Raw genomic sequence first — 27,074 nt, 5'->3', positions numbered from 1 at the left:
ATTTATGGTCCCTTAAAAAATTTAAAAAAAAAAAAAAAAAAAGTGGTTGAACCGGTTTGACCCACCGGTTCACCGGTTGAACCGGAAAATTGACTGGTTCAATCCGGTTTGAAACGGGTCGACTGCATAACCGATCCAACTTCAGATTCGGACCGGCTGGACCACCGGTTCCCGGTCCAACCGGTCCGACCGGCCGGGTCGATCCGGGTTTTAAAACACTGGTTTGAATTCAATCGTGTTCAATTATTTCATTTTGTTTCACTTAGTTCTATATTAGAAAATATGTTAAAAAAAACAGTAGCATGGATTTACGTTGGAGTACATTTTATTTTCTTACTTAATTAATAGGACCATTTAGGTTTTTAGAATTTTAAATAAAAAATAAAATTTTATAATCTATATAGTAATTTATAATATTTATTGAGTAATATTTTTACTTTTAATATTTACTTAAATGATAGAAGTTTGTAGCATAGTCGATCATTTGCTATTATGAACTTTGCTCATAAATTAAAATAATTTCCATCAAAAACTCTTTCAAAATATAAGAATTAATAATGTTAATTGAATAACATTTTTATCTTTGACATTATTTGGTTCTGAGAGTTTAATGACTAGCCATTTGTTATCTTAGATTCCTAAGCAAATATATATATTTATAGATAAAACACATAAAAATGAAAGCTTTTTTTAATAAATAAAAATCATAAAGTAGTTAATAACATTAACTGAATAGTTATTTTATCTTTTTCATGGGTTTAATGATTAGTCATTTTGCTAGCTTAAACTCTCCTATACAAATTTTTTTAAATAATTTTTTAAAAAAGCTGTCATCTTTGGACAAAATGTTAAAGAATAAATATATGTTGCAACCAATAACGTTAACTGAGTAGCACTTTTATCTTTAACGTTATTGTGGAGATTTATTGATTAATCATTTACTAACTTGAATCTTTACGCAAAATCTATTTTTTGATAAAAATAAAAAATAGTTATCCTCCACGTATAATTTATTTTTAATGGTTAATGATATTAATTGAGTAGCTCTTCTACCTTTAATATCATGTAAATTATAAAAGTTTATAGAATAGTCATTTATTATCATAAGTTTTTATGCATAAGATAAAATAAAAATATTTATTAATAACATTAATTGAATAGCAATTCTATCTGTAATATTATTTAAATGGTAGGGTTTAATGTTAGTCATTTATTAACTTAAATTCTTGTACTAAAATATTTATAAAAAAAGATAAAAAAAAATATATAAAGTCATTATCTTTTGGTAAAATAAAATATTTCAAAAATTTAATAACGTTAATTCTATCTTTAACGTTATTTTGATAGTTTAGCGATTATTTATTTATTAGCTTAAATTATTATGTAAGTTTTTTTTAATTAAAATACAAAAAAAGTTTTTCTCCTTTCATCTATAAAGGTTATATATAAAAAAGAATAACAAAATATATTTTTAGGGGTAAATTAAATATTTATAAAGTTATGTAATTTTGTATGATTAATTATAAGTATTATTTTTACGAGTGTCGTGGAGTGCTAATATCTTTCCTACACGTAATTGATTTCTAAACCCAATTTTAATTTTAAAGATTATTTTTTAAAAAAAAATTTCCAATACTTTTCTCTTAAAATAAAATATTAGTGACAACTTCATAAATATTTAAATAAAAATTATAAATTATTATTTATTTAAATATCATCTATTAAATACATGTTTTTTTAATCTTTAATATAAAGAATACTCGTCTTTATCTTCACATTTCTTTTCCTATCTTTCCACGTTTCTTTTTTTACCGCATATTTCCATGTTAAACTCTTGTAAATTTTTTCTATACTACTTTTTAAGATATATTAAACGTCCATTTAATGCTTATTCCTTTCTACACATGTAAAAGAAGTCATATGCCACGGGAAAGTCTCAGTAATTTTTGTGATGATTTTGAACTAAACAATTATACTTTTACATAGGTAATTTTTGTGATAGCTCTTAACTAAACAATCACACTTTCACAATATATTTTAAAATAACATTATTTTAATACTTGATTCATAGTCTATTTTTTTTTTTTTTTACAAATTTAATTAATCGCCCTTCCTCGATACTAAAATCAATTTAAAATATTAAAATGTGAACAATCTATATTCATCTGTGAATTGACGAACACATTTCCCACCAATTCCACCGGCCATCTTGTGTGGGTCAATTTGGTTAGTCAAGTCATCTGAGAAGCCAAAGAGAGCTTCGTCACAGTAACAGTTTCATGGGTCTCAGCTTCTCCTCTGCCTCGGCACCTCACTCCTCTACCCCCAACCTCTCTCAATGTTCAGGCAAGTCTTCAACTTTTCTCCACCCTTTCTAAAGTCACCCCAAAACACGACATGGGTCGTTCCCCGTTTCCTCGAATTCGATTTCTTCCATGATGGTTTCGATTCCTCTGTTTTCAGGTTCACCAAGCACTGAAGACCGAATTCTGAAATGGCCAAGTTTTCAAGGGATGGTTAAATGAGAAGACCCTCTCCCCTGCCAGACCCAACTCTGGTTTTGGAATGGCCGTTGCCATCAAAAGGTTGAACCCCGAAAGCACGCATGGCTTTCGAGAGTGGCAGGTCATGTATAACAGACCTTAGCTTAACATTGTTACCGAAAACGTGCGTATATTTTCACAATTAAATAATAATGTTAATGATTTTAACAAGAGAAAGACTAAGTTGAACAAATTTTAAAAAATAGAAAAACTAAAAGAGTAATGCCAAAGCATAACTAGGCATTCTTTGGCTAAATTTTTTATCATTCTGTCTTGTGGTTTTACTTGTCAATTGCATATTGTAGTGTAACCTTCAACACAATTAGAGTACCTTTCATGTGATAAATTCTACTGTTTGCACAAATTCAGCCTGGCTATCTGATTGTTTAAAATGATTTTCTGTTGATTGGAAGATGCAGTCAGAAGTGAACTTTTTAGGAAGGCTTTCTCACCCGAACCTGGTCAAGCTATTGGGTTATTGTTGGGACGATGATCAGCTTCTTCTTGTGTACAGTTCATGTCAAAGGGAAGCTTGGATTATCATCTATTCAGAAGTATGACTTGAACACTTTTAAAATGGGTAAAAGAAAACTCTTCCTCATGAATTTGATTTTAATTCATTTTCTTTGTAATGTTTCCAAGCAGGAAATCCCAACATAGAACCACTTTCTTGGAGCACACGGTTTAAAATAGCCATTGGTGCAGCTCGGGGATTAGCTTTCTTGCACGCCTCCGAAAAACAAGTCATATACAGAGATTTTAAGCCATCAAATATACTACTTGATGGGGTCAGTTATTTTCTGTTGGTTGATTTCTTATGTTGTATTGTTGTCTACCTTTTCCCTTGTATCAAGAGATGGAAGCTATGCTAAGTAAATGTAGCATCAACAACTTGGGATGAATAGACAGTTTAAGAATTTGTACCCTTATTGTTTATTTTACTAACCAAACTTGTATTTAAAAGGTATGAAAACTTAAAAGCGTGTGTGGGTTCACGTTTGATCATCTAAAATCATGTTGAAATACTAACTAACATGAATTTAGGTAAATACTAACATGTTTGGTTCCATGTTGAGGAATTGATTCTAGGTGTAGAATTGATTCTAGGTGTAGAATTTTGAGTTAAAACAACTGCACATAGCTTTTGTGCTGGTTCACAAATTTTATATCGAGTTTTCGTATTAGATGGCTTTTAGAAATTAGAATATAAACACCAAATATAAATCACAGTACTTCAAAACCAATCTCACAATCAATTTCATTTAAAAATCAAATTTTCAAATGCCCACCCAAACACGTCGTTAGTCTCTGTTAATAGAATATCAACTAAAAAGTGCAATGTCTTTGTTCCTATTGTCTCTTTTCTAAGTGTTGTCAATACCAGACCCGTTGACTAGTTGGAGAATATCCATGATGTCTCTTTTCTAAGAAACAAAATTGATATTTATTTTATGCGAAGTTGCTTGGATGATTTTGATGACAGATTGTTTTGTATCTTCCAGAATTACAATGCAAAAATCTCAGATTTTGGCTTGGCTAAATTGGGACCTTCTGAAGGACAGTCACATGTAACTACCAGGGTCGTGGGCACATATGGTTATGCTGCTCCAGAATATATTGCAACAGGTAAATAATATATCTGCACATAATTGACAATTAAATCAGCTTTAAATGTATGTTTTGACTTTATTGATTACTCACAAGGCATAATACATATAGCTAAGTTTAGATGCTATGCCAAGTAACAAGGAAATGAAAGTAAAATGTAGGGAAAAATGAATTGTCTGGTTTGGCAAAATGTTTTTTGTTTTCATTACTATTTTCACATATAATTAATAAAATGTCATTTGACTTGACTTCTTGATTTCAAAGAAGTGTACAGATAAGTTTTGACTGTTTCTGAAAGTAAGAAATAAATTAAGTGAAAACAAGGGGCATTGACATTATTTTGTAGTTAATTAAGATTGAACCAAACAAACCTTACTGTAATACTAAAGCAATCAATGCTTTGTGGAAGAATGAAGTTGGAGAAGGTAGATTAAAGATAAGCAATAGTGTAGTCTAATGGTTTGACCCACCAAAAACTAACATTGCTTTGAATTGTATGAATATTTCAACAGGGCACTTGTATGTGAAGAGTGATGTGTATGGGTTTGGTGTAGTGCTTCTTGAAATACTGACAGGCGTGAGAGCACTTGATAGAAATCGCCCAACAGGGCAGCAAAAGCTAGTTGAATGGACCAAGCCTTTTCTTTCTTCCAAGAAAAAGTTGAAAACAATTATGGATGCTAAAATAGATGGTCAATATTCACCCAAGGCAGCATGGCAAGCAGTACAACTTACTCTAAAATGCTTAGAAAAGGACCCTAAACAACGTCCTTCTATGAAAGATGTTGTTGAGGAATTGGAAGCCATTGAAGCTATCCATGAAAAATCTAAAGGATCCAGAATCTGCATTCTCACTGCACTTCTCATCAACCTCCTCGGCAGAGAGGTGCAAGAGTATAAATAAATTTACACAAAAAAAAAACTAGAAATTGAGAAAGTAATATGGTTCACCGAGTAGGTTGTTGGATTGGTCACTTAATAGATGTGATTTTTTTTTCCTTGTGCTGGTTGGAGGGGGGAGAATTTCATTAGCCTTTTGAAGTATATGATTTTTTTTGTGTTGATTATTCATATTTTTATAAAGTGGGAAAATATTTTGTATGTGCAAGGGAACATAGTTTTGATGCTAATATGTCTTTTTTTTTTTCAAGAGTTGTTTTTCTTTCAACAATGGGAAGTTGATTGGCTCATGGATATCTTGTAGAGGACACTATCATATTATTGTTATTAACGGCCATCTTTATAATCGATACCAAATCACAATGGATTTATCTTGAAATCTCGAGTTTGTATAACTATGAGTAAAAGTAATTAACATGAAATCTGTGATAGTAATGGAGCATGAGATATGTGATAGTATTGTAACATAAAATGACGAAATATGTGATCATATTGTAACATAAAATTATTTGTGTGATGCGTAAGTTTTCTGGAATTTAACATGTATTTTTTTTTTGACAATACTTAAGGAGGTTTTCTAGGATATAACGTTTTTTTTTCCTGATAATAGTTAAGACATTAGAGCTAGCAAGATTTCCTATCAGTTAAATATCAAGAACTCACAAAGAAAATTAGATAATAAGGAAAAACACATAAAAGACTTGGGATGTGTTTGAGAAAGGTATGAAAATTATTTTATTTCAATAATTAATTATATGTATAATCGATTATAATTAGAATATTTTTTTTTGGTAAATTGTTGAATGTAAAATATTTAATTTTGTTTGGATATAAAAAAAGTCATCTTTATTGTAATAGGTTAGCTTGAGAAGAAAAAATCCTAATGAAAAATAATCAAAAGTTTCAAATTTTCAGATTTAAGAAAACAACTTGTATTTTTTTTTTTTAAAGAAAAGGCTATTTTCAAATTTAAATTGTTGTCTTGAATAACTAGCTTATTTAACAAACCATTTTTTTCTTTCATTAAAACAAATGAAATGAATGAGAATAATCTTTTTCAAATACACTATTAGTTCACTCCAAAGATAGAAAATCAGAAAGAAAAGAAATGGAGAGATATCTATACCAAAAAACTATTTGAAATGATATATTGATAAGATTTAAATATATTTTTAATTTTTTAAATTTGGAGAAAATTATTTTTGATTTTTCAAATTCAAAATTGATCTTTTTGATCATTGTAATTTCAAGAAAAAAAATGTTCTAGTATTCCAGGATCACTAATGACATCATTAACAATGACAGATTGAGTTAGTTGTATAGCATTAGTTGGGTTCAACATGAAATTTTCAGTAACAAAAGTACTAATACGTGGATTTTGTGTGTCAAATTAAGTAACAAGTGAGTTTTGTCTGATAGATTCATCAAGCAACAAAATAAATTCTTCTTCTGAGGTTATAATCTCGAAATATGTAAATTCATATACATGATCAACTACACAAAACATAAATTGAATCGGTCATATAACTATACAAGCCATGAGATCATCCATCTCTAGTTCCAACCCTCCACTAATTGATGGAACTACTTGGAGAAGATTGATGAATCTTCAAGTGCTCCATTCCAAGACCTTTAAACTCTTGAGGTTGACCACGAATTTGGATGAGGAACTCCTTTGAAGAAGCTTCAATGGAGAAGAATCACCAAGGAGGTTCGGTTACTCCATGAAAGAGTGATGAAGCTTGTTGAACAAGCTAAAAGGTTGGAAACCTTTGAGAGAAACTTAGAGAGAGTTTCTCCACGAAATTTAGGACTTTAAGAGGAGAGAATTTGAGTCAAATTCTGATTTCATATCTCAAAAAGTCAAGTATAATGAGCAATTTAGAAATATATAGGGAGAGGTAGCTTGTAGAGGAAGCAAACCTTAACCATGGTTCACTAGGAACCATGGTAAGGTGTAGCTAACCATCCATGGTTTCTAAAACTTGTAGGAGAAGCTAACCTTGACCGTGGTTCACTTAAGAACCATGGTAAGGTCAGCCAAACCTACTAAGGTTTAGAAGCTTGGAAGGCAAGCTTCAAAGCTTGTAAGAGAAGCTAGAAATTTTGGCCAAGAACAAAAGGAATGAGCTAGGCGACCAAGGCTCAAAAATGCTCCATGATTTATTTCAAAAATATTTGATTTGGTTTAGTTAGGTTCATCATATGATGATGAGACTTAGCTAAATCAAATCTATGAAAAATTAGGAGCAAAATGAGTCTAATATACAAAATTTTGCCTAGGTCCAGTTGTGGCCCAATTACTAGTCACACCCTCAAGCATTGCTAAATGCCACCCCTTTTTCCCTACTGAAAAATATAAAATGAATGTATCAACAAAGGAGGTTAAATGGAGTTAAACTCTCCAAGTAACCCACCCTAAAATCAATATACAATCACTAGTTAAAAGCAAGTAAAGTGCCTCACAAATACAAAGGCAAAAATAAGCCTATACAAAGAGACTACTATATGTACAAACATATGAAAGGTCTTTAATATCATCTCATTCCTCTTGGTTCTTTTAAGATATCACCTCTTGGATTCATTGGCCTTGGCCATAGTCTATCATTCTCTCCCTCTTGAAAAGGATTTGACCTCAAATCTCGAGGGTCTTCGTGATTATTGGCCACACCTACAAATATATAATACAATTCATTAGAGGTGATATTTTCAACAAATAAATGTGAAAGGTATATCCTAGAAGGAATCCTTTCATGGAACCTAAAGAAATCAATGATACTAGACCTTCTAATATAATGAATAGGATCATCTCCTAAACATAGACTAGATATATTACTAAATCCTAAAAATGTGCTAAAACTAAAACTATAGCACACTAGAGACTCAATCCTAAAAACTAGAACATCTTGCCTAAAGTACCCTATGTGGTAACCTAGGCATTTCCTAGAAAATAAGGAAAATACTACTAAGAAATTTCCTAAACAATTTTGGATTATATTATTTGTTGGATAGTTATGAAAAGAATTTGTCACAAGGAACCTTGAAGGTTCATATGTTATATCCAACAAATAATATATTCCATAAATTGGGTGCATTATTAACACAACTAAGGTAGGAAAAGTCCTAAACAAAAGAAGGCTATCTACCTTGGGCACCACCAAGGAAGTAGCATGAGAAGTAGAACTAGGTGAAGTCCACTTCTCCTTCACCAAATCTTGAAGTTGAGACTCTTTTTCTTTAAAAATAATGGATTTATGAATCTCCTCCTCAAGACTAGTGGCAAAATGAGGGCAAGAGTTAAGATCTTTATGAATAAAGAATTTTTTTCATAGGATTTTTAGTACTAAAACAATTCTCTTTAGTCACAAATCCTTTAGAGGATATTTCTTCCTCTTTACTCTTCCATGCACAAAGTTCTTTCTTTTTTTCTATTTCTTCTTTTCTTTTGATTTTCATTTGTCTTCTTCTTTTGTGTTTTCTCATATCTTCTTTCAATTTTTCTTCTTCTTGTTTAAGAATTCTCAACTTCTCATCTAGGATAGCAAGTTTGGCCTCTCTTTCAATTTTCTCCTTCTCTTTTTGAAAGGCCTCTTGCTTCTTCCATAGTTTAAGTGATTTGAGCTCTTTTGTTAATTAAGAAATGCTTTTAGGAGAGCTATCACTTCCACTATAGTTGGATTGTTGAGAAATTTTAAACAACAAGATTTTTCTCTTCACACAAAAATAGATTTTAAGAAAATAATATTTTTGAAGTGCTTAGACTTGGCACTTAGAGGTCTAAGAGTACAAATTGAACTATGGAGGGAGGTGAGCTACTAAAGAGCCACTTAATAACCAAGCCTCTTCAAGTAAAAATCTCTAAACCCCCTTGTACGTTTGCCTTGCACAAAACAATTTCACAAAGATATTTTTCAAAGAAAAATAACAAGCAAGTGCCTAAAGTGTACAATTAATCAATACTTGAAAACATAAATGGCAAGAAAACATAGATTGCTTGAAAACTTAAATTGCTGAAAACATAAATTGCTTAAAACATAAATTGCATGAAATCTTAAAGACAAGAAAACATAAACTAGGCGTTGAAAGCAATTAAACCTATGTGAGAGCTTAAAAGGCACCAAAGACCTTCAAGGACCCTCTCACAAGTACTACACGGTTTTACTATTAGAACACTTAAGGAAAGATGGAGATACACCAAAGGCACTCCAAGACACTCCTTAATAAAGGCCTTGTACAAAAAAATGAGAAGTTGAAAAATTTACTAGAGATGAAATGTAAATTTACACCAAATGAAATGCAAATTTACACTAAATGAAATGTAAATTCACATTCAAATGAAATGCAAATTCACTTGAAATGAAATTAATGGCTGTCGCCACCGGCCCGAAACGGGCCTCGGCGGTCGCGAAGACGGTCGAGCTCGCTTTTATTTTAGTTTTGAAAATGTATTGGATTATTAGAACGACTTGTTCTCAAACTGAGACCTTGCCGATCTTATCCAATTTATTTATTAAAAGTCTCACCAATCCATGTTAATCCCAAGCGGGACCCTCCATGGATTAGTGGTTTTCATAAAAAGGAAGGGTTCGTGGAGTCGCCACCAATGTTTTACTCAAAACATTGGAAAAAGGGATAAGGCAATTGATTTTATAAATCAACTTTGGCCATTACAACCAGAGTTGGGTAAGGGAGTCGGTTACGCGTGGGGAAGGTGTTAGCACCCCACAGCGCCCCTTTCGGGTTCCCTATGACAGATTATTTCTAAAATAACAGTGTAAAATTACTAAATTACCCCTATTTATTCTAAGCAATTATAAATTAACTATCTACATGATGACAGTTTAAATATGCACACAGAAAGCAGTAAAAGGAAGGACTTTATGAAGAAACCTTTGAAGCGTGCTTTTATATATTTCGTAAAACTGGGAAGCTTTTTGGCGTTCCCTCGCTCTACAAGCTCGCTCGCTCCTTCCTAAAAACTTTTAACTATGGAAATCCGGAGGATTTCCCTTCGACTAGGTTCGATCCTCAAGCAAAATGGCTCGGGGCTCAAGAACTTTGTCGGGTCAACTCTCCGAGTGATTTCTAGGGCAGAACACTGCTCAAAAACCCCAGAATACTCAAGGAGAGGGTTAAAACTATGTTGAAAAGTGTCGAATGACGTCCAATTGACGTCATATTTATAGGGATGAGGCGCAATACGGGCTATGGAATCAATACGGCCGTATTGAAATTTTTGAACTTCAATACGGCCGTATTGAGTTCAATACGGCCGTATTGAAATTCAGAAATTTCAATGCGCCCGTATTGAGTTCACTGCGGCTGTATTGAAGCTTCAATACGGCCGTATTGATTTCAGTACGGCCGTATTGAAGTTTCAGAAACTTCAATACGCCGTATTGAGTTCACTGCGGCCGTGTTGAAGCTTCAATACGGCCGTATTAAGTTTAGTACGGCCGTATTGGGCTTCATTCCCTCCACCTCCTTATTTTAAGCTACTCTAAGACCTCTAAACCTACAGATAGCCATCCTATGGTCTTCTAGGAGTCCTTCTGGCTGACTTTCCTTCGATCTTTGAGGGTCTTCGAGTTTTATTTCCGACCCGGACAATTTTAGGGGTCTACAGCTGCCCCCCCTTTACTTAGTCAAACGGTCTTTTGGTGTACCGGCTGACAAGTAAAGGAGTTGACCCAATTGTCCGGGGAATAAGCCATCCTTCCGACTTGTAGTGTCTTCAGGTGGGAAAATTGTTGAGTAGCCTCTCCAGGTGGGTGCATACCTCCGCGCTTCTAGTCACTTTGGTAGTGTGAGTCTTGCCCTCTCCAGGGTGAGTTTGCCCTCTCCAGGGTGAGTATTAGTCGTCGCCTCTCCAGACTTGTGCGTGAGTCTTGCCCTCTCCAGGGTGAGTTTGCCCTCTCCAGGGTGAGTTTGCCCTCTCCGGGGTGAGTATTAGTCGTCGCCTCTCCAGACTTGTGCGTGAGTCTTGCCCTCTCCAGGGTGAGTTTGCCCTCTCCAGGGTGAGTTTGCCCTCTCCGGGGTGAGTATTAGTCGTCGCCTCTCCAGACTTGTGCGTGAGTCTTGCCCTCTCCAGGGTGAGTTTGCCCTCTCCAGGGTGAGTTTGCCCTCTCCGGGGTGAGTATTAGTCGTCGCCTCTCCAGACTTGTGCGTGAGTCTTGCCCTCTCCAGGGTGAGTTTGCCCTCTCCAGGGTGAGTTTGCCCTCTCCGGGGTGAGTATTAGTCGTCGCCTCTCCAGACTTGTGCGTGAGTCTTGCCCTCTCCAGGGTGAGTTTTCCCTCTCCAGGGTCTGCCTCCGTGTTCTTGACGACATTGGCAATGTGAGTTTGCCCTCTCCAGGGATTTGAGATGATTTTTGTCTCCACAGTCCACGATGCTGCTTCGACGGTTTGATTTTGATTTTGGTGCCACTGAGGGCTGGATAACGCAGGGATCCGTCTAGGGGATGTGCAGTCATTCATAGGTTTTTGTGCCCCAACTTGCATTGCTCAGTTGGTACCCATGGGGAATTTATGTTTCCTTGGGGTGTAGACACAGATGCTCTTCTTGAATTGAGCGATGCCTTATGTTTGGCTGACGTCCTTTGACGTGGGTGGAGTATCCCGGTTATCCTTGTTCGGGTGTCTCTTTTGGTTTTCTGATTTTGCTGCCTCTATGTAGGCTGTTATCCACTGGGGGATTTTGTCGTTGATTTTGATTAGCCTCTTCTGTTAGGCATATCACCTTGATGTTCAATGATTGGCTGAGAGCCAGATTCCACTTGGGGAATGATTATTGATCTTTTTATGATTTTTCCTTTTGAAGGAGTGCCTCTTATGTAGGCGACTGGGGAATTGGGGTTCAGTGTTCGGCTGAGTGCCAAATTCTGCTTGGGGAATGGTTATTGATGTTTTTTTTTTTTTGATTTTTCTCCTTTTGCAGGGATGCCTCTGAGTAGGCGACTGGGGAATGTGGGATCTTATGTATCCCAGAGTATTATTTAGGAAGCCTCTGCAGGCTAAGCCTCACTCAGCGCTTGAGTCAGAGAGCTATCTTCCACTGAGGAAGTTTTAAGTCCTTTGACTAGATATACTGCTTGGGTGATCGTGCTTCCATTGGGAATGTCGTCGATCTTGCTTTGATAGCTTTCGCTGGGGATTCGTTCCGTGAGCTTGAGTTGAGGTTTCTCTGGGGAGTATTATTTCTGCGAGCCTCTCCAGGCTCAATTATTCTTTGATGTGGAGTATTATTTTGGCGAGCCTCTCCAGGCTCAATTATTCTGTACAAACTGATGAGTATTGTTTCGGCAAGCCTCTCCAGGCTCGGTTATTCTGCGGGAGTATTATTTCGGCAAGCCTCTCCAGGCTCAATTATTCTGAAAGAGTATTATTTCAGCAAGCCTCTCCAGGCTCAATTATTCTGAGAGTATTATTTCGGCGAGCCTCTCCAGGCTCAGTTATTCTGAAAGATGTGAAATCTTTGTCTTTTTTTGTCGACTTTTGACTTTTTCTGTATGTTTGCCTTTTTTGTCATTTTTTGGCTTTTTCTGTATTTTTGCCTTTTCTGTTGTTTTTCGGCTTTTTCTGTACAGAAATGTCTCAGTTATTATGAGAGAGTATTATTTCGGCGAGCCTCTCCAGGCTCAATTATTTTGAGAGTATTATTTCGGCGAGCCTCTCCAGGCTCAGTTATTCTGTATGATGCTGTTGATTTTCTGAATCTTTGCATTTTGCTTGCTGCTGTCATTCACAAGCAATTTTCTATTTTTCTATTTTATGCGGTTGCCTCATGATAAGGTCTTTGAATGTGCAACTAATGTGTGTGTGATGCACAAATGCAATACACATTTTTTTTTTTTTTGTTCATTTATTTAGAAAAGTGAGTGGCTCTCCCTATCCTCTTCTTCTTGGAGGACTTTCTGTCATTGACGCGAGGGAGTATTTTTGTGAGCCTTTATGCAGGAGATTACGGATTTTAGGAACCCCTCCAATTTTCTTTATTTGACCGATTATTAAGAGAGTTTCGTACAATTTTTGAAACATCAATTTAGAGGCATAATCACATGGTCAAGAGAGAAAAGAAACAAATGGATATTTTATTTGATATTCAAAAATTTTTTTACAGAAAGATTTGCAAAGGGAAATTTATGAAGAATGGCTGGCCAGGGTAGGCTATATACATTGGGCTTAACAATTATATCTGTAATTGTTGCTCTTTACGTTCCCCTAATTGCTTCGGCTTGAGCCAGGAGTGTAGATGCTGCAAGACGCTTGCTTCTAGAAGATAATCACTTGAACCGCCTTTCGGTTTTCGATTCAAGCGATCGTTGCTTGCTTTGCTTTTACATCTTATTCTTTTGCCCCTAACTTTTGCCTAGGACATATCCTAGCGGGGACGATTTTGCCTTTGTTTTGCCTAGTACCCTTGTACTGGCGGGCTTTTTTATTTTGCCCTAACTTTTACCTAGGACGCCCTTTTCGGGTTTTCATCCTAGTGGGCCTATGCAAGCAACGTCTTCAAGCATAGTACTTCTTTACCACGTCAGCGTTGACTAGGTATCGAAGTTCTTCTCCACCCATGTCTGTGAGGATTAATGTTCCTCCTGAGAAAGCTCGTTTTACCACGTACGGTCCTTCGTGATTTAGGGCCTACTTTCCGATTTTGTCCTTTTGAGCTGGTAGTAATTTCTTCATTACCAGCTTTCCCTCATGGTAGACTCGAGGGTGGACTTTCTTGTCAAAAGCCTTTTTTGATCTTCCTCTGATAGGCTTGACCATGGCATATGGCGTTCAGCCGTTTCTCTTTGATAAGGTTCAACCGGTCGTATCGGCTCTGAACCCTTTCTGCCTCGGAAAGTTTTGCTTCCATGATTACCCTTAGAGGAGGTATCTTGACTTCGACAGGTAGAACTGCCTCCATCCCATAAACGAGGGAGAATGGAGTAGCTCCTGTAAATGTACGTACTGAAGTCCTATAGCCCTGAAAAGCGAAGGGTAACATCTCGTGCCAGTCTTTAAATGAGACAACCATCTTTTGCACTATTTCCTTGATATTCTTATTGGTTGCCTTGACTGCCCCATTCATCTTTGGCCGATATGGGGAAGAGTTGTGGTGTTGGATCTTGAATTCTTGGCACAGTTCTTCCACCATTTTATTATTCTGATTAGATCCATTTTCGGTGATGATTTATTTCTCCATGCTTCCACTAGATTATTCTAAAATCTTTTGGGACAAGAGAGAAAAGAAGGGAAAGATATTTTTTTCGAAAGTTTGTGTTTTAGAGGGGATTATTTATTTTTTGAAAAATGGATTTTGTAAGAATGGTTAGCCGAGGTAGGCTTATGTGTTTAGGCTTGTTTGATTAAACACTTATGAAGTTAAGAACATCTTTGTTTATTGACGTTGTGATTTTGACAACTTGGATAGCTTCTCTTGAACCTTTCTTTTTGAATTCGGTTCGTGGTACCATCATGGATTTCTTTTGTTGTTTTTTTTTATTGTCCTTATTTTTGCCTAAAACACCCTTTTGTGGCGTTTTAGCGGACTTTTGTTTTTGTTCATTTTTGCAACCCTAACTTTTGCCTAGGTCACCCTTTCATGGGATTCCTAGCGGGTCTTTTGCTCTTATTTTTGCAGGATTTCTTCTTCTTTTTTTTTTTTTTTATCCATGATGGCACTTGTCGAGGCCAAGAGAAGGTGCTCCAAGTTGTCACACACACTTCCACATAAAAATGATGTGGGTTTATTATTATTAAGATGATTTTAACCTCATTCGTGTTTATTCAAACAGGGTTAAAAAAATGTGGTTTAGAATTTTATTATAAGCAAGAAAAGAAGCAATGAGAAAGAATGATTTTATTATAATCATAGTGGAAACATTAGTCTTTATTTCATCACTGATATGGGTCCCAATATTGACCTCTTTTATCTCTCGGCCCTGCCCCAAATTCACGGTCTCCAATTTCTCTTGACACGGTTGGAGTAGACGAGTTTCTTGATCTAGCAGTTGTCGCCACCGGCCCGAAGCGGGCTTTCGGCATTCGCGAAGGATGGTTGGACTCGTTTAATTGTTTAAAAATATGGATTGCTAGAATGACGTATTCTCAAACTGAGACCTTGTCAAACGAGCAATTTTATTAAATGATTCACCAATCCATATTAATCCCAAGCGGGACCCTCCATGGATTAGTGGTTTTCGCAAAAGGAGGGTTCGTGGAGTCGCCACCAATGTTTTACTCAAAACATTGGAAAAAGGGATAAGGCAATTGATTTTATAAATCAACTTTGGCCATTACAACCAGAGTCGGGTAAGGGAGTCGGTTACGCGTGGGGAAGGTGTTAGCACCCCACAGCGCCCCTTTCGGGTTCCCTATGACAGATTATTTCTAAAATAATAGCGTAAAATTACTAAATTACCCCTATTTATTATAAGCGATTATAAATTAACTATCTACATGATGACAGTTTAAATATGCACACAGAAAGCAGTAAAAGGAAGGATTTAAGAAGAAACCTCTTGAAGCGTGCTTTTATATATTGAGTAAAACTGGGAAGCTTTTTGGCGTTCCCTCGCTCTACAAGCTCGCTCGCTCCTTCCTAAAAACTTTTGACTATGGAAATCCGGGGGATTTCCCTTCGACTAGGTTCGAATCTCCAAGCTAAGTGCTCGGAATTCCAGAACTTCGTCGGGTCGACTCCCAGAGAGATTTCTAGGGCAGAACACTGCTCAAAAACCCCAGAATACTCAAGGAGGGAGTCAAAACTGAGTGTGAAAGTGTGGAATGACGTCCAATTGACGTCATATTTATAGGGAATAGGCGCAATACGGCCTACAGGGGCAATACGGCCGTATTGAAATTTTTGAACTTCAATACGGTCGTATTGAAGTTCAATACGGTCGTATTGAAATTCAGAAATTTCAATACGCCCGTATTGAGTTCGCTGCGGTTGTATTGAAGTGTCAATACGGTCGTACTGACTTCAGTATGGCCGTATTGAAGCTTCAATACGGCCGTATTGAGTTCAGTACGGCCGTATTGGGCTTTTTCCCTCCACTTCTTTATTTTGAGCTATTCTAAGACCTCTGGACCTACAGAGAACCCTCCTAGGGCCTTCGAGGAGTCCTTCTGGCTGATTATCCTTCAGTCTTCGAGAGTCTTCAAGCTTTATTTCCGACCCGGACAATTTTAGGGGTCTACAGCTGCCCCCCCTTTACTTAGTCGGACGGCCTCTTGGTGTATCGGCTGACAAGTAAAGGAGTTGACCCAATTGTCCGGGTATTGTGCCGACCTTCTGACTTGTAGCGTCTTCCGGTGGGAAAATGTTGAGTAGCCTCTCCAGGTGGGTGCATACCTCGGCGCTTCTGACATCCTCGGTAGCTGAGTTTACCTTCTCCAAGGCCAACTTCACTCGACGCCCGAGCCGGAAGTTGGACATCAACGCGCCTCTGATGACGCTGATGGTTGAGTACCGCCTCTCCAGGCTTAGCTTCACTCTTTGTTCGAGCCGGAAGCTAAATATCCTTGTGACGACGGTGAGCAGTGTGAGTTTTGCCTCTCCAGGCTTAGTCTCGCTCTTTGTTCGAGCCGGAAACCAAGCACCTTTGGGACGACGGTGAGCAGTGTGAGTTTTGCCTCTCCAGGCCTTGCTTTGCTTGTTGCCCAAGCTGGAAGCTGTAAGTACCGTCTCTCCAGGCTTAGCTTCACTCTTTGTTCGAGCCGGAAGCTAAGTACCCTTGTGACAACGGTAAGCAGTGAGTACCTCCTTTCCAGAGATAGCTTCGCTCATTGCTCGAGCCGGAAGCTGCATACCTCCGTGTTTGTGACGACGGGGGTAGCGTGAATATCTCCTTTTCAGGGATTTGTGATGATTTTGTCTCCACAGTCCACGATGCTGCTTCGACGGTTGTTTTTTGATTTTGTGCCACTGAGGGCTGGATAACGCAGGGATCCGTCTAGGGGATGTGCAGTCATTCACAGGTTCCTGTGCCCCAACTTGCATTGCATTGTTGGTACCCTTGGGGAATTTCTGACTCCTTGGGGTATAGACACAAAGATGCTCTTTCTGATGTGAGCGGTGCCTTATGATTGGCTGACGTCCTTTCGACGTTGGTGGAGTATCCCGGTTATCCTTGTTCGGGTAACTCTTTTTGATTTTCTGATTTTTTGCTGCCTCTGTGTAGGCTGTTATTCGCTGGGGATTCTGGATGTTGATTTTGTCTCCACAGTCCACGATGCTGCTTCGACGATTGTTTTTGATTTTTGTGCCACTGAGGGCTGGATAACGCAGGGATCCGTCTAGGGGATGTGCAGTCATTCACAGGTTCCTGTGCCCCAACTTGCATTGCATTGTTGGTACCCTTGGGGAATTTCTGACTCCTTGGGGTATAGACACAGATGCTCTTTCTCTCTGAGTTGAGCAATGCCTTATGTTTGGCTGACGTCCTTTTGACGTAGGTGGAGTATCCCGGTTATCCTTATTCGGGTAACTCTTTTTAATTTTTGGATTTTGTTGCCTCTGTGTAGGCTGTTATCCGCCAGGGGATTTTGTCATTGGTTGTGATTGGCCTCTTCTGTTAGGCAGATCATCTTGATGTTCAATGATAGGCTGAGAGCCGGATTCCGTTTGGGGAATGATTATTGATCTTTTCGATTTTTTCTCTTTTTTGAAAGAGTGCTTCTGAATAGGCGAATTATCTTGATGTTTGATGATTGGCTGAATGCCGAATTCCTCTTGGGGAATGGTTATTGATCTTTTTGATTTTTTTTCTTTTTGAAGGGGTGCCTCTTAAGTAGGCGACTGGGGATTTGAAGTTCAGTGTTCGGCTGAGTGCCAAATTCCGCTTGGGGAATGGTTATTGATCTTTTTTATTTTTCCTCTTTTTGAAGGAGTGCTTCTTGAGTAGGCGATTGGGGAATGAGGGATCTTATGTATCCCAGAGTATTATTTAGGAAGCCTCTGCAGGCTTAGCCTCACTCAATACTTGAGTCAGAGAGCTATCTTCCACTGAGGAAGTTTTAAGTCCTTTGACTAGATATACTGCTTGGGTGATCGTGCTTCCATTGGGAATGTCGTCGATCTTGCTTTGATAGCTCTCGCTGGGGATTTTGAATCCAAGAGCATGAGTTGAGGTTCCCTCTGGGGAGTATTATTTCTGCGAGCCTCTCCAGGCTCAATTATTCTTTGGTGTGGAGTATTATTTTGGCGAGCCTCTCCAGGCTCAATTATTCTGCATGAGTATTGTTTCGGCAAGCCTTTCCAGGCTCAGTTATTTTTGATGAGAGTATTATTTCAGCAAGCCTCTCCAGGCTCAATTATTCTATACAGTTGGGGGAGTATTATTTCTGCAAGCCTCTCCAGGCTTTAGTTATTTTGAGGAAGTATTATTTCTGCAAGCCTCTCCAGGCTCAATTATTCTGAAAGAGTATTATTTCAGCAAGCCTCTCCAGGCTCAGTTATTCTGAGAGTATTCTTTCGGCAAGCCTCTCCAGGCTCAGTTATTCTGAGAGTATTCTTTCGGCAAGCCTCTCCAGGCTCAGTTATTCTGTATGACGCTGTTGATTTTCTGAATCTTTGCATTTTGTTTGCTGCTGTCATACACAAGCAATTTTTCTATTTTTTCTATTTTATGTAGTTGCCTCATGATGAGGTCTTTGAAAATTTCTTTATGGCCAATACGGCCGCATCCATTTCAGTACGCCCGTATTGAGTTGAAATTTTGTTCATAACCCTGATTTTAGTACGGGTGTACTGAACATGGTACAGGCGCATTGTTTTTTCTGAAATTTATATTATATATTTTTTTTTTTTTTGTTTTTTCAATAAACAGAGAATAAGTGATCTTCCAGTACACCTATCATCTGTATGCATGTATGCAGTATGATGCACCTAATTCTATTTGATTCTTTTTTCAAAAGAATTAACCGATGCGTTTTTGTGTTTGGATTTTGCCATTCCTCCAGACGGACTGTGCGCTGCCGACTTCTGTAACCGAGGAATGATGCGTATTATATTTGAAATTTGGTGTCATCAACCAAATGATCCTTCCCTTTCTTTAGAAGATGTGTCAACCCTCTTATTGACCACTATATCTCCATGTTTCCACTAGATTATTCAAAAATCGTTGGGACAAGAGAGAAAAGAAGGAAAGGGTATATTTTTCAAAAGTTTGTGTTTTAGAGGGGATTATTTTATTTTTGAAAAATGGATTTTGTAAGAATGGCTGGCCATTGGTAGGCTTATTGTGTTTAGGCTTGTTTGATTAAACACTTATGAAGTTAAGCACATCTTTGTTATTAATGATTGTGCTTTGACAACTTGGATAGCTTTTCTTGAGCCCCTTGTTGAATTCATTTGATGGTACCATCATGGATTTATTTTGTTTTTCTGTTTTTGACGGCCCTAACTTTTGCCTAAAACACCCATTTGTGATGTCTTAGCGGGCTTTTGTTTTTGTTCATTATTTTGTAACCCTAATTTTTGCCTAGGTCACCCTTTTGTGGGATTCCTAGCGGGTCTTTTGCTCTTATTTTTGTGCAGCCCCCTTTTTGGGTTTCCTGCCGAGCTTTTTTTGTTTTTTAGGATTTTTGTCCTGAATGGATTTCTTTTTATCCATGACGGCACTTATTGAGGCCAAGAAAAGGTGCTCCAAGTTGACACACACACTTCCACATAAAAATGATGTGGGTTTATTTTTATTAAGATGATTTTAACCTCATTCATGTTTATTCAAACAGGGTTAAAATAATGTGGTCTAGAATTTTATTGCAAGCGAGAAAAGAAGCAATAAAGAATTAATGAAGAATGATTTTATTATAATCATAATGGAAACATGTGCCCTATCGAGGCTCGGGGGTCGGGCTGTCCCCGAGGAGTGATCTCTAATAGTCACTGAGTCTATACATCCCTATCGGAAGGAGAAGGACACTTGATGACAACAGCTGGCCTTGACGTTTGTGAACCGGCCTTCCTAAAGATCTGGCTTAAAGAACGTCGAGAAGGATCTTGGTTCCTCTTCGTCCTTTGATCTTTGTTAGGGTTGTATCTTAACCCTTGTTTCCCCGGATTGTCTTTGATAATGGGTAGCTCCGGGATTCCTTGGGAGTCCTTGCCTAATTCTTGTCTTGGCAAGTATCCGTTCTTTGTGAGCGTATGAGCTACCTTCTTCATTTCTCGGGGAAACATTTCAACATTGGGGATTTCCAATGCTTGGAAGGCGGTTTCTAAAGCTTCCTCTGCTGCATCCACATAAAGTATGTTGGATGGCTTGCTGATGAGTATGTCATTTTTAACTTGTTCGGTCACCAGTTTGTCACCCATTATGAACTTGACTTTCTGGTGGAGCGTAGAGGGTACAGCTTTCGCATCATGAATCCAAGGTCGGCCGAGGAGACAGCTGTATGCAGGAGTAATATCCATCACTTGGAATTCGACGTTGAAGATGGTGGGTCCAATTTGGATCGGAAGATTGACTTCTCCCACCACTTCTCTTTTAGATCCATCGAAGGCTCGAACGATCATGTTGCTCGGGCGCATTTGGACTCCCTTGATTGTCAATTGCTTGAGCGTTCTTTTTGGCATCACATTCAAGGAAGATCCATTATCTACCAAGACTTTAGCGATGTGATACTCCTTGCACTTTATAGAGATGTGCAAGGGCTTGTTGTGGTTTGATCCCTCGGCGGGGATTTCTTCATCGATGAAGGTGAGGTGATCATTAGCCTTAATGTGACTAACAATCCCCTCAAACTCGTCTTGGGAGATAGTGTGCGACACGTATGCCTCGTTCAAGACTTTCGACAGAGCTTGCCGATGCGGTTCGGAACTTAGGATCAATGACAACAGCGTAATCTTTGCTGGCGTCCTATGAAGTTGATCCATGATGGAATACTCGCTCTGTCGGATAAACTTTAACAGCTCGTCTGTCTCCTCCTCGGATTCTTTTTCCTCGGTTTTCTTTTCTTCTTTTTCTTTATTCTTGGGGGCTTTATCATGAAGATCTTCGGGAGTGTAGATCCTGCCACTCCTAGTCATGCCCCCAAGTCCAGCGATGTTGGAAATATCGCTGTCGGCAGAAGAATGGATGTCGTATATCCATGGCACAGCCTTATTTGATTCATAGGGAAAAGGCCTTGGAGCGATGATCTTTAACGGCGTTGGACCTTCCCCTTTGTTCGTCTTGATTACCAACAACGGAGTTGATGTGCGCTCGCTTGGCGCGGTTGTTGGCTTACACTTGATAACGAACGGCGTGTGATCCATCTTGAACATACGCATCGATTATTTCTTTCTTTTTATTAATGTTTATTAATGAATTACTAGGAGAGATGTATGAATGACTCCTAGATCTCTCCATGATCTATATGCATGATATGAGATGATGAGGTTGAATATGCATGCATAGTGTTTATTCAACTAAGCATTATCATGTTTTTAGGATGTTCCTAAGATGATGCATGATATTGCTTGGTTTGGATAAATAACCCTTTTTTCCTTTTTTTGGGTATTTTGTTTTTTGTATTTTTTTTGTGAAAAGGGAAACTACCTACATGAATGTGATGAAGGTAGATGTTAACACCATGCAATGGAAGATTCTTATTCCTATTTATTTTTATTTTAAAAGAATAGGAATGTTGTATGTTTAAAGAAATGCAATGTATGCTCAAACAATTTCACATAAACAATGCACAAACAATTCACTCATCCACGAACAGTCACGAGCGAATCACGAGGTGGGGGTCTCCTGCAGAAAAGTGCATATTCAAGGAGGATCTAACTGTTCTCACTTGGTCAAAGGCCCCCAAGGTGCCCCCATTATAGGGACCCAATTCCTCTCGTCGTAGGTCGATGGAAAGCTCCAACGCACCGTCGGACTCAAGTTCATGGTTATCACCTTGAGTGATGCTTTTCGACAACGGTCTCATAGGCACCTATAAACCCATCAACCGGCCGTACTAACATCCACTCCCTATGGATTACCACTCATGCCCCCGGGTATAGAGGGAACTGTTGTGTGCAAAGGTTTGTGTGCAGTTTTTATTTCAAACAATTTGCGGAAATTTAAACAAACAACAGTTATTTAAAGCCATATAATAAAACATATTATAATACAAGCAAGGGGTAATGAAGTAATTTTAACTATTATTTGTTAAAAATAATCTGTCACTAAATGGGACTGACTCTCGAAGCTTCCCCAGTGGAGTCGCCATCTGTCGCCACCGGCCCGAAGCGGGCTTTCGGCATTCGCGAAGGATGGTTGGACTCGTTTAATTGTTTAAAAATATGGATTGCTAGAATGACGTATTCTCAAACTGAGACCTTGTCAAACGAGCAATTTTATTAAATGATTCACCAATCCATATTAATCCCAAGCGGGACCCTCCATGGATTAGTGGTTTTCGCAAAAGGAGGGTTCGTGGAGTCGCCACCAATGTTTTACTCAAAACATTGGAAAAAGGGATAAGGCAATTGATTTTATAAATCAACTTTGGCCATTACAACCAGAGTCGGGTAAGGGAGTCGGTTACGCGTGGGGAAGGTGTTAGCACCCCACAGCGCCCCTTTCGGGTTCCCTATGACAGATTATTTCTAAAATAATAGCGTAAAATTACTAAATTACCCCTATTTATTATAAGCGATTATAAATTAACTATCTACATGATGACAGTTTAAATATGCACACAGAAAGCAGTAAAAGGAAGGATTTAAGAAGAAACCTCTTGAAGCGTGCTTTTATATATTGAGTAAAACTGGGAAGCTTTTTGGCGTTCCCTCGCTCTACAAGCTCGCTCGCTCCTTCCTAAAAACTTTTGACTATGGAAATCCGGGGGATTTCCCTTCGACTAGGTTCGAATCTCCAAGCTAAGTGCTCGGAATTCCAGAACTTCGTCGGGTCGACTCCCAGAGAGATTTCTAGGGCAGAACACTGCTCAAAAACCCCAGAATACTCAAGGAGGGAGTCAAAACTGAGTGTGAAAGTGTGGAATGACGTCCAATTGACGTCATATTTATAGGGAATAGGCGCAATACGGCCTACAGGGGCAATACGGCCGTATTGAAATTTTTGAACTTCAATACGGTCGTATTGAAGTTCAATACGGTCGTATTGAAATTCAGAAATTTCAATACGCCCGTATTGAGTTCGCTGCGGTTGTATTGAAGTGTCAATACGGTCGTACTGACTTCAGTATGGCCGTATTGAAGCTTCAATACGGCCGTATTGAGTTCAGTACGGCCGTATTGGGCTTTTTCCCTCCACTTCTTTATTTTGAGCTATTCTAAGACCTCTGGACCTACAGAGAACCCTCCTAGGGCCTTCGAGGAGTCCTTCTGGCTGATTATCCTTCAGTCTTCGAGAGTCTTCAAGCTTTATTTCCGACCCGGACAATTTTAGGGGTCTACAGCAGTCTTTGCAGATCCGGAGAGATGGTCTCCTCATCACTGTCCAACTCAACCCATTCATCCTCAACTTTTGGATCCCGGTCAGAGCGAACAATTACAGACATAATTATTTTATTGGTTCTGTTTAGGTTTAGAATTTGTTAATGTTAATGAGAGAGAGAGAAAAGAACAAAATAAGAGAATAATGTGTGAAATATGCCTCTTTATTGATATATGTATGTAAAACTGTACAAAACCTTTATTTACATGAAAAGGTCCTCATGATCTCGGGTACTGATCATGAGTCCCTAAAAGAAAAATATGAAGGGGCCCTATCGTGGCTTATTCTTCTCTACTCCTGCTGCGGCAGAGGATTCTCGCTCACGTCGGGCGCTGTCGAATCGAAAGTGACCCACCCAGCATCGATAAGGTCTTGGACCTTATTTTTGAGAGCTCTACATTTCTCAGTTGAATGCCCCGATGCCCCCGAATGGTATAGACATTTGTCTTGCGGTTTGTACCAATAGGGATGAGGTGGATCAATCTTCTTTAGTGGAACGTAAGCTAGAAGACGTGCTTCCACTAGCTTCGGCAAGAGGTCGCTATATGTGGTCGGAAGTTTATCAAACTTCTTCACAGGGTTGTATTGCGACGTTCCTGACTTCGAAGTGGAAGAAGATGAAGAAATATTTACGGCATTGACTCCTCCCTCCTTCTTCTTCCCGTAGGTCTTCTTGGCTTCAAATGATTGGGAAAGCCCAGCTAGCTTCCCATTTTTCAGCCCTTGTTCCACTCTTTCGCCAATGGTGATGATGTCCGAGAAGAGTGTTGTCGTGTTCCCTATTATCTTGTCATAATAGGGACTGGTCAACGAGTTTATGAACAAGGACACCGTCTCCTTATCCGACAGCGGGGGCTCTATTTGTGTCGCCAACTCCCTCCATCGTTGGGCGTACGCCTTGAAAGATTCATCATTATTCTTGCTCAAGGCTTGAAGATTGGACCTATCGGGTGTTAGGTCGATGTTATACTTATAGCGCTTGAGAAAGGCGTCGGCCAACTGCCTCCATGTGCACACTTGATTTCCATCCAGCTGCATATACCAATTGAGTGCAGTTTCAGCCAAGCTCTCTTGAAAGCAATGAATTAAGAGCTTTTCATTGGTAGCATATGCAGCCATTTTCCGGCAATACATGGTGAGATGACTTTTGGGGCAAGTCGATCCTACATATTTTGGGAAATCTGGCACTTTAAATTTGGGAGGGAATTGGATGTCCCTCACTAAGCACATGTCGGCGGCATCTTTGATGTCAAAATCATGCCCCTCCATAGCCCTCAACCGATCCTCTAGGGCGTGGAATTGTTCTTTTGAAACCTCGGGCTCTTTGATTACAATTCCAGCCCTTATAGGTATAGCGTGTGGAGGCTCTTCCTCGTGCTCTTCCTCCTCTCCATGATGGGACTCATGGTCACTGTGGTGTGATCCATGTATATTGTGATGACGCATGAGTTCCATCATTTGCGCCATTTGTTCTTTGAGCTGTGAGAGCTCGGCTGTAAGCTTCTTATTTTGGTCCTCCAGCGCTTCCATCTTCTTGATTTTCTGTGCGCGTGTGAGGACAGAGAGATGACCAGCCACTTTCTAAAAATGAATATTTAATCTAATTAATTTATGGAATGAATACGCTCTTGACATGAGCTTGATAACCCTCCATTTTTAAGGCGCTGCCTTTTTAAAACAGAGTGTTACCACCCTCCTTGACTTATGATCTCTCCTCAACGAAGAATCTCGATAATTATGGGTCTCTTTTACTCATGTCAAGAGGTATTGGTGAACCTAAAATGCATGGTTTATGAGGATGCATGATATCTTATTGGTAATGATGCACATGCTCCTCACTTTTATTATATTTTCGCACATGGTCTTTCCTCTCATGTCATGGTTTTTTCATGCATGGGGATTATTCTTTAGACCTTATCACGAGGTTATTTATTAATGCACAAACAATTGCACATAAGCATTTACACAAACAATTCACTCATCCACGAACAGTCACGAGCGAATCACGAGGTAGGGGTATCCTGCAGAAATGGTGCATATTCAAGGTGGTTCTAACTGTTCTCACCAATCCAAGGCCCCCAAGGTGCCCCCATTATAGGGACCCAATTCCTCTCATCGTAGGTCGATGGAAAGCTCCAACGCACCGTCGGACTCAAGTTCATGGTTATCACCTTGAGTGATGTTTTCCGACAACGGTCTACGGGCACCTATAGACCCATTCGACAACCGGCCGTACTAACATCCACTCCCTATGGTTAATCACTCATGCCCCCGGGTATAGAGGGAACTGTTGTGTGCAAAGATTTGTGTGCAGTTTTTATTTCAAACAATTGCGTAAATTTAAAAATACAACAGTTATTAAAGCCAAATAGATAAACATGTTATCATACAAGTGAGGGGTAATAAAGTAATTTTAACTATTATTTGTTAAAAATAATCTGTCACTAAATGGGACTGACTCTCGAAGCTTCCCCAGTGGAGTCGCCATCTGTCGCCACCGGCCCGAAACGGGCCTCGGCGGTCGCGAAGACGGTCGAGCTCGCTTTTATTTTAGTTTTGAAAATGTATTGGATTATTAGAACGACTTGTTCTCAAACTGAGACCTTGCCGATCTTATCCAATTTATTTATTAAAAGTCTCACCAATCCATGTTAATCCCAAGCGGGACCCTCCATGGATTAGTGGTTTTCATAAAAAGGAAGGGTTCGTGGAGTCGCCACCAATGTTTTACTCAAAACATTGGAAAAAGGGATAAGGCAATTGATTTTATAAATCAATTTTGGCCATTACAACCAGAGTTGGGTAAGGGAGTCGGTTACGCGTGGGGAAGGTGTTAGCACCCTACAGCGCCCCTTTCGGGTTCCCTATGACAGATTATTTCTAAAATAACAGTGTAAAATTACTAAATTACCCCTATTTATTCTAAGCAATTATAAATTAACTATCTACATGATGACAGTTTAAATATGCACACAGAAAGCAGTAAAAGGAAGGACTTTAAGAAGAAACCTTTGAAGCGTGCTTTTATATATTTCGTAAAACTAGGAAGCTTTTTGGCGTTCCCTCGCTCTACAAGCTCGCTCGCTCCTTCCTAAAAACTTTTAACTATGGAAATCCGGAGGATTTCCCTTCGACTAGGTTCGATCCTCAAGCAAAATGGCTCGGGGCTCAAGAACTTTGTCGGGTCAACTCTCCGAGTGATTTCTAGGGCAGAACACTGCTCAAAAACCCCAGAATACTCAAGGAGAGGGTTAAAACTATGTTGAAAAGTGTCGAATGACGTCCAATTGACGTCATATTTATAGGGATGAGGCGCAATACGGGCTATGGAATCAATACGGCCGTATTGAAATTTTTGAACTTCAATACGGCCGTATTGAGTTCAATACGGCCGTATTGAAATTCAGAAATTTCAATGCGCCCGTATTGAGTTCACTGCGGCTGTTTTGAAGCTTCAATACGGCCGTATTGATTTCAGTACGGCCGTATTGAAGTTTCAGAAACTTCAATACGCCGTATTGAGTTCACTGCGGCCGTGTTGAAGCTTCAATACGGCCGTATTAAGTTTAGTACGGCCGTATTGGGCTTCA

The 27,074-nt window shown here is 38.7% G+C and overlaps 1 pseudogene across 1 annotated transcript; it reads left to right on the top strand.

The window, feature by feature from the left end:
* Window positions 1–2,493: 2,493 nt before the first annotated feature.
* LOC109793804 (putative serine/threonine-protein kinase PIX13) lies at window positions 2,494–5,341 on the top strand (annotated as a pseudogene). The gene is made up of 5 exons (XR_014433789.1): window positions 2,494–2,625; window positions 2,963–3,097; window positions 3,189–3,331; window positions 4,046–4,169; window positions 4,664–5,341. The product of XR_014433789.1 is annotated as a putative serine/threonine-protein kinase PIX13 (transcript).
* Window positions 5,342–27,074: the final 21,733 nt, after the last annotated feature.

Source organism: Cajanus cajan, chromosome 5 (assembly GCF_000230855.2).
Source record: "Cajanus cajan strain Asha chromosome 5, NIPB_CcT2T_4, whole genome shotgun sequence".
Lineage (NCBI taxonomy): Eukaryota > Viridiplantae > Streptophyta > Magnoliopsida > Fabales > Fabaceae > Cajanus > Cajanus cajan.
This window is presented reverse-complemented; position numbering and strand designations above follow the sequence as displayed.